At 42.3% G+C, this 9,150-nt stretch overlaps 1 protein-coding gene across 3 annotated transcripts in view; it reads left to right on the plus strand.

The window, feature by feature from the left end:
• The first annotated feature begins 450 nt into the window (after window positions 1-450).
• Window positions 451-9,150, plus strand: part of FMO1 (flavin containing monooxygenase 1) — a 43,571-nt gene continuing 34,871 nt past the window's right edge. For 2 of the 3 annotated variants that reach the window (XM_011962289.1, XM_011962292.1), the window contains exon 1: window positions 451-602. The gene's annotated coding sequence lies outside the window, so the exon portion shown is untranslated. The remainder of the gene's footprint in view (window positions 603-9,150) is intronic. The other variant, XM_011962291.1, reaches the window with a different exon arrangement.

Below are 9,150 nucleotides of genomic sequence, written 5' to 3' on the forward strand. Positions count from 1 at the left end.
TCTTTCCCCAGTCCCTGGCAGTCACTTGATTATGCCTATTTTAAATTGAGGAAACTAAAGCTGAGAAAAGTTATACAATTTTTCCAACGTGACTCTGATAATAATAGCTGGTGAACACAATAATTTTTACAAATTGAGTTTACTAATGTGAGTAATATATGATTTTTTAAAAATAATAATTGTCTCTAAAGGTGAAATGGATCAAAGTCCTTAAAAGTGAATCTGTGGTGTAGCAACTGTTAACATAGTTGTCTTATTTTATTCTCATCCCCTTAGAGAATAAAACTGATGAACAAGTGAGGATGCTGGTGTAACTCCCTAACTTAGTTTACAGTCTGTAGGCAGAAGAGTGAGTCTAAAGTACATACCACCAGACAGTGTTTCTCCTAGCATTTCACTGTTACGTTAATCAACAAGTTAAAATACAAACAACAGCTAACTTTGGATTTCAAATTTAACATTCCTTATCTCTTAGACCAGGTTCATCCACTGTGCTGTGGACTCCCAAGCCAGCACTGCTCATGCTGATTCATTTTGATTTCTGCTAATACCAGAGTCCTCCGTGGCAGAGCCATTGGCACCAGAAATTACAAGCCCATAAAGTAAGTAACCAGATATAATCTCGGATTTCTTTGGATGAGGAAGGTGGGACCTGGATTTTTCCTGTTTTGTTGTTGTGCTCCAGGGAAGAACCACCTTATCAGAAAGCAGCTTTCTCTGGCCAACCCTGGCTACTCCTTGGCCCAAAGTATAGGAGTAGTAAGGAGTAGTAAATGTTTGGATACTTATAATGGAATATCATTGATCCAACCGATTAATAATCTACCCAGCAGTATACTCATCTATGTCTTCCATGTACACACGTAAGTATACTGCTGGGTAGATTATTAAGTGGTTGAATCCAATGGGAAAAACTTGGATTTCTAATGCAGGAGGAAAAGTCATTTTTTTAGTGCTTCCATCAGCAGCTTCTAATATTGTATGAGATCATAGCTTTTGAAGGGTGACTACCAAATGCTGGCATTTGGCACAAGTGGGAAGCAAAAGGCAAGCCCCTTTAGAATTTGATTAATCTGTTCTGTCATGTCATCTTTTTTCTGTTGTTAAAAGTGTTTCATGCTTCATTCTGTGCATTAGGTCAAAATTTATTGATTTCCATGTGATTGGCAGATCTTTTTTACTAATCCCACTCCAGCTAAATTCACAAGATTATAAACATCAAGGGTTTGAAAATCATTTTTAGATATCCAGGTCTATGCTATCTGTTTTGCAGATGGAGAAACTGAGTCCTTGGTTATTTCTTCGAGTTTCCCCTGCATCCTAGGGAAACTGCTATGGCCTTGTAACTGGCACAGAGGACCTAAAGCCTGGGAGAACTTTTGTTATTTGCTTGTTGTGGTTAGGAACATTTGAGTAAATGAGGAACTGCTGCTAGAGAACAGAAATCCCAGAGTATGGCCCTCCTCGGACCCAAGTCTTACTAGCTGTTCTCCTTTGTTCCCAGGGACTAAGTAGGTACCTTCACCCACCCCAACTGCCATCCAGCTGAATCTCTGATTACTCCTGAAATGTCACAACCCATTTGAGGAATAGGGTATCATTGTGCAGTCTGTGCCAACCAGTATTCTGAAGTATTTTCATGCACTAAGGTGTAGGGGTGGGTGGGTGTGTGCGTGCGTGTGTGTGTGTGTGTGAGAGAGAGAGAAAGAGAGAGAGAGAGAGAGAGAAAGAAAAGAGGAGAAGATGGGGAATGCATAAATAGAGGGCTGGATACAAATCTGACAGTGCCAATGGCTTCCTAGTAAATGCATAGGTGAGTCACACTGGAAACAGGTAAACATTGGCTAATTGATACAGTGCAAGGTTCAAATATAGTATCATATGCATTTTCTTGGCACCAGCAAATAAGATCTCCAGGTCAATCAAATAAACTCAGAAAGTAAGACTCTTGCCCAGGAGTTTTCAACTTGCTAGGTTCAAGGAACCCTTGGTATGTGAGTTCTTCATGGTGCCCCCAGATTATAGTTCCTCTTATTAAGCAGACAAAAACTTAACAATTATTTATGTTCTAACAACTTTGTAGTTGTTTGAACAAGTAATATACAAACTAAAAGAAAAATATTTTTATTTCATTCTTAATCACAATTACTTAATAATAGGGTTTATGTACCTGCTGAGCTCTGCACAACTTCTCAAACCTTGGAATCAGATCAGACATGATCCCTTCACTTCTGTTCCACCTTGGTTTTCAAGCAATGCTTGCTTTTTGTCATAGCAATTGCCAAACACCCAGCTTTGCAAAGATATGATGTCACCAAATGGAACACAGTCTTATAAAATACTAAAACTGTTAACTACTTTCAGCTAATACTTAGCACAGTGTTCGACTGACATCAAGAATCACTGTGCTTCTTCAAAATTTTAAAATAACTCACAGTACCTCTGCAGTTTGGGCAAGGCAGGCCTTACTTCATGTTCAGACCCCTCATGATTTATTGTCCTACTAAACCAAAGCAGATACTCAATCTGACTTCTGTAAATTACATATTTGTATTTTACAACTTTAAAGTAGAAGAAGCAGTATAAAATTCACAAAAAAAGGCATATTACTTTCTAACCCTGTAGTTAAAAATCAGTCACTTTTATACAACCAATAGTGATTTCCCAACTCATTTAGTAATTTTATGTTGCTTAATTTATTTTACTTCTTTTCTAATTCAATTTTCACCCATTGACATCTGCCTTCCTAATTTAGTCCTATTTTCTTATTTTTATTACTTATTTCTTTTATATTTAGTCAGCTTTACTGAAGCTTTTCTTGTTAAAATAATAATAAATTTATTTTAAAACTTCCAACAAAGGAATGGCCAAATTTTTATTAAATATCCATGTTGGGATGGGAAAAATATTAAAGGTAATTATTATAGAGATAGACACAAATCTTCTTGGAAGGCCAATAAATTTGCATAACTTCAATAATAGATATGGTTGAAGGCAACCTGATCTTTACCTTTAGTTAAACAAATTAAAGTAGTAACAAAGGAAGGCAGAGTAGTTTACCTAGCTAGCTTGTTTACTCATATGATCTTAAAACTAACCTTTGATATACTGCAGGTGCTTAAGTGCTTTTTATTCGGGAAGTCCATAATGTCAACTACCCTCTAATAGCGTTGACTCAAGCTTCTGTTAATTAATCTTACTGAATAAATGTGAGTCTGACTAGCTGATCAGGGTCAAGTCACAACTATTTACAGGACTCAGCAGGGAGCCTGTAAGTGGCTCCGACCCTCAGCTGGACTGGCAGAGCAGAATACATGTGTGTCAGTGTACTTTATTCATACATGGCGGGGTCAGGGGTCTGCAAGGGACAGACTCCCCGCAGCTGGTGCCCCCTGGAGAGGAGGCTGCCGCAGTTGGAGCCCTGCAGTAATGACTTACTGATTACTCACTGACTTGACCGCGGGGTTCCTTTTTTCACCTTCCTTTTCGGGCGGTCCCTTGCGTTTCCTTCACAGCATTCCTCGCACAGTTCCTCACACAGCGCCTCACATGCGTCACCAGCTGGGGCAGCACTCCTCTCGAGGGCACTAGCTGTGGAGTGTCTGTCCCTTGCAGACCCCTGACCCAGTGACCGATGAATAAAGTACACTGACACACAGACATTCTGAGTGTCCCAGCTGCTTACAGGCTTCCTGCCGAGGTGCAACTGTTTACAAGGCTCAGCAGCAAGCCTGTAAGTGGCTCAGACCCTCAGCTGGACTGGCAGAGCAGAATATCTGTGTGTCAGTGTACTTTATTCATCCGTCGCGGCTCAGGGGTCTGCAAGGGACAGACTCCCTACAGCTGGTGCCCCCTCCAGAGGCGTGCTGCCGCATATCCACATAAGGAGCAATCACATTTTAAATGTTGTTTTTGCATTTGCACGGGAAATCACACTCCAGTAACAGCAGTGGCATGTCAGTGCACTTTTCACCCTAACAAAATCCCTATAAAGTGTTTATCAATCACTCTAAATGCAAAGCAGTCACTAACAAGAAATTATTTTTAGTTTAAATAAAAAGTGGTGTGAGGAGACAAAATTTTTTCTAAAGAAGCACACTTAAATATTTTAAACCACTTTGGTTTCCTCCAGGCCTCTCAGGTAGGCATGACCAGCTATAGGATGTGATGCCAGATCCTCTGATCCCACCCCAGGCCCTGCCCCTGCCCTCCCATGAATGGTTAATATATATATATATCCATTTTAGCAGTGACATTCCCAGAGAGCCCCAGAGCTGTCAAGCTCCCTTCTGCCAGGGTGGGGATTCAGCCTATCCTGTCACATCGGGGGTACCTATTGGCAGCCTCTCCCCCTGTGCTTACTAATACAGTCCCTTCCCCATACCCATCAAAACTGGACCAACTGGCCTCGTCTCTTTCCCTGGGGCCAAAATTTAGGCGCCTCAGCCTCCCGCCATGCCTCTCCTCTTTCCCGCTGGCCTGTTCTGTCCCTGAGCCCTGTGCCCTCCATCCATTCCATGGCTGGGAGTCCGTGACGCTGCCTCTGCCTTCTGATGCTGAACTGGCCTTGCTTCTACAAGTATGTTTCTCCCACCGCTGTGGCTGCAGGGACTTAACTTACAGGGAGGGGCCTGTGGCAGCTGCCACCACAGCCACAGCTGCACTGTGCTCACCACACATCTAGGGCAGCCTTTTCTGGCAGAGGCCCTCGTGTTTTCTCATCTTCCATTCCTCTCACTGTGGTTAAGGGGTGGGGGTGAGGGGATGGAAGAGAGAGGTCTGCCTACCACAGTCTGGGGCTTCAGGAATATGAGTTTGTTGATTTAAATGAATCTCCGTCTTTCAAATAAAAAATAAGAAATCGGTTTGATTTCATGTACTGTCAATACTTGAAGGAGTGGTTGGAAGCATGAATTTTGATCTGAGAGTGAGGCTGATATTGACACTGTGCGCCTCCACATTCATGTGCTCTCGTACTGGCTTTTCTCACGTTTGACAACAACTCAGATGGGAACATGGTGATACACCAAGCAGATCTGAACTGAAAACGTAAAGAAAAAACAAAATACCTTTCAGGGTGACTTTGAAACAGACTTTGTGTCCTTTTTTCTTTCCCTCTCTTTCTTTCTCTTATTGTCATTCTTATATTTCCCTACTCATTTCCTTCACTTTCTAAAATACAATCATTAAATACACATTTCTAGTTTACCCCATGGCTCTGATTCCAGATATACTGTGACTTTGTCTTCAAAAATAAACCCGAAATTTTCAAGGTAGATAACCACAAAAATATCAAATTAAACCCTCTACCTGTCCCATGAAAAACTCAAAAGACTGCCAGGCATGGTGGCCCATGGCTGTTGTGTCAGATACTTTAGGATGCAGAGGCAGGAGGATCACGTAAGCCCAGACGTTCAAAACTAGCCTGGGCAACATAGTGAGATCTCATCTCCTTAAAAATTAATAAGGGAGACTGAGGTGGGTGGATCACCTGAGACCAGGAGTTCCAGACCAACCTGACCAACATGGAGAAGCCCCGTCTCTACTAAAAATACAAAAGTAGCCAGGCATAGTGGTGTACACCTGTAATCCCAGCTACTCGGGAGGCTGAGGCAGGAGAATCATTTGAACCTGGGAGGCGGAGGTTGCAGTGAGCCAAGTTCATGCCATTGCACTCCAGCCTGGGCAACAAGAGCGAAACTCCATCCCAAAAATAATAATAATAATAATAATAAGGAAAAGCCCCAGGGAGATTTACTGCTCAGATAATTCTGACTACATCTGGTCCAGCTAAGGTATGGTGGTGGCCTAGGGAGAAGGCTTCTGTTTATTGGATGTTTAACAAAAACTTGTGTGTTTTTTAAGACTAGTCAAGTACAGTAGTGAGAAGGGGGAAAAAGTAGAACAAGGAGTTAAATCTGTAACTCTGTCACTGACTGTGAACAATCAGTTGAGATAGCTCACTACCTTTGGACTAGCCAATAAAAGACAATTTTGAGGAAGGAATGTTTGACCTAGGATATTAGCTTATAGCAAATTTTTACCGAGTTAACTTTTTTTTTTTAAATGGAGTTTTGCTCTGTCACCCAGGCTGGAGTGCAGTGGCACAATCTCAGTTCACTGCAACCTCCGCTTCCCAGGTTCAAGCAATTCCCCTGCCTCAGCCTCCCAAGTAGCTGGGAATACAGGTGCACACCACCACGCCCAGCTAATTGTTTTGTATTTTTAGTAGAGACGGGGTTTCACCATGTTGGCCAGCTGGTTTCGAACACTTCAAGTGATCTGTCCACCTCGGCCTCCCAAAGTGCTAGGATTACAGGCATGAGCTACCACCCCTGGCCTGAGTTAATTTTTCAGTTGAAATGGATATAAGATGATGAATGAATTCATTTTACCCATCACAAAATCAACCCACTGCCAAATAGTTACACAACAGCTATTATAGACCAAGTGTGTTGCTAGGAGCTATAAGAAAATAAGAGACGAGACAAAGAAAATGCCTACTAACAGCTATTATAGACCAAGTGTGTTGCTAGGAACTACAAGAAAATAAGAGATGAGCCAAAGAAAATGCCTACTTTGGGGAAACATATGCCTTATACATACAGAAAACTAATAGACATGATCGGTTCATCAACAATGTCTTGTGAATGATACACTGTGGTTGGTCTAGGAGTCAAGAGTAAGGCAAGCTCACTGTGGGCTCAAGCAGCCTCACACGCCTCTGTGACCACCTCCAGCCCTTAGTGTCAGTGCTCCCTAACTCTAAAGTCCACTTTCTTCCCTCCTCTGCCCACTGAAGTCTATTCATCCTTCAAAATCTGGAGCAAACAGTACTCCTCTGTGTTGTTTCCCTACTAACCCATTGTCAGAATCGGCACCTCTTTCTTCGTGCTCTTATTGCAATCTGTACATAAGACATATTTCTGTCTTAGCATCTTACACAGACTCTTGTAATTATTTATTTTCATGTCTGACTTCCTGATCAGACTGATTGCTGCTCTAGAGAAAGTATCATGCCTTTTTCTTCATTTGCAATCCCAATATGCAGCCCTGGGCTTAGCAATATAGAAGCCACTGAATGTTTGATGCCTGAACTCATCAGAGAATGAATCACAGATCTGAGCTGATAGAATATTATAGGGCATTTGATTCCACCCTCTATATGATCTGTCAATCTGCTTATAATACCTCCAAATATGTGTCATCTAGACACTGCTTGAATAAAGCCAATTTTAGAGCTTGAAACACTGGAAGGGGCTATACGCAAAAAGGTGCCTTTTCAGTTCCACCACTGGCCGTAATTCTACTCTTTCTCTCCATGTTGATCCTTCAAATGTTTAAAGGCAAATGTTTACATTACTGAGTCAGGTGCTTAGATTAAGAGACTACTTAGATCCTCTTTTGCAAAGTGAGCCCAAGGCAGTTCAGTCCCCTGCTCAAGGTCTCCACAGTTAGCTCACAGCAGATCCAGGTCTCCAGCTGGATTTCCCTCTTCTCCAGGCACTTGGAGTAGCTAGTCCCTTCTTACTAAACGAGCCAGGTGCTTTCAGTCAGCAGTGTGTACCTGAAGCTACATCCCAGGCAAGGAAATATATAGCACTGGTCCTTCCCACACCAGGAGCCCATTCCTTCTGTCTGGGACACCCTTCTGGACATCCTTGCAGGATAAACACTACTAGCCTTTCTCCAGGGAAAAAACACCCCCCTCTACTGGCCTCCTCTCTAGTTTCAAGGGAGATAGGAAAATTGCCTCACTCTTTTTCTCAACCCGGCTCATAGAAATGGCTCCTCGGCCTCCCCTAACACAAAGAACTGGCTTTGTTTCCTCCTGTCCTGCTGTGGGCACTAATGTCATGCTATGGTCAGACCTGCTGTCTTTATAGAGCCAGCATGCTTCTGTGCACAACTGCCAATATCATATGTATATAGGCAATACCCTTTCCATTTTCCTGGAATTGTTTTTCTCATAAAAGTGGATTTTTTTTATCAAATGGCTACTATGTTGTACAAAAATGAGTAGCATTCAGCCGGGCACAGTGGCTCAATCCTGTAATCCCAGCAGTTTGGGAGGCTGAGGCGGGCAGATCGTGAGGTCAGGAGATTGAGACCATCCTGGTTAACACGGTGAAACCCCGTCTCTACTAAAAATACAAAAAATTAGCTGGGCATGGTGGCGGGAGCCTGTAATCCCAGCTACTCGGGAGGCTGAGGCAGGAGAATGGCGTGAACCCGGGAGGCAGAGCTTGCAGTGAGCCGAGATAGCGTCACTGCACTCCAGCCTGGGCAACAGTGCAAGACTCCATCTCAAAAAAAAAAAAAAGAGTAGCATTCTATCCCGTCTTGCGAAGGAGTAAACTGAGGCTCAAAGGGGATAAGTCATTTTCCTATGTCACCAAGTTGACTCATGATAGAGCAGGATTCTGAAACACATGTGTCCACCCCCAATGCCCATACTTCAACTGCCTCTCTAAATGTGAGGTCACCTTACTCCTTTTGGGCCCAGAGAGGGAGAAATTATACAAGGTTTTTGATTTTATAGTGTCCATCAGGGCCTAAAACATGACTTCCCCTCAAAGGAAATCTACTAGTTCCTCCCCAGTAAATTGTATCTGGTTGCTACAGGAAGCAAGCAGCCCTACAACACTTTTACATGTTGCTTGAAAAAAGAGGACCTTTTTACTTCATTTTAAAAATTATTGAATATTTTAGTCTCTATAGTTAGGACTAAAATATCCAATATTGACTAAAATATTGGATATTTTAGTCTCCATAGTTGAGCTGCTTCTCTCAGGTTCCTAATGCAAAAAAACAAAAGATGCATATCCAGATTTGAGAAGAGATTTCACCTGTGAAATAAAAAATAGCAAATTTTTAGAAAAATTATGTCTTTGGGGGCACTGCACTTAAGAAACTTAGGGAGATAAAACTGTCACAAAAATATATTGGGGGAAAAAGCTAACATCATATAATTTAGTGTTAAATGTGTATGCTACTGACCAGAAATGCTATAGGAATTAAAAGAACAGAGGATCATTGATGTGAAAGGCAGATGAGGGGCGGAGCAAGATGGCCGAATAGGAACAGCTGCAGTCTCCAACTCCCAGCGCGAAGGACACAGAAGACCGGTGATTTCTGCATTTTGAACTG

This window comes from Colobus angolensis, unplaced genomic scaffold, assembly GCF_000951035.1.
Source record: "Colobus angolensis palliatus isolate OR3802 unplaced genomic scaffold, Cang.pa_1.0 Scaffold59, whole genome shotgun sequence".
NCBI lineage: Eukaryota > Metazoa > Chordata > Mammalia > Primates > Cercopithecidae > Colobus > Colobus angolensis.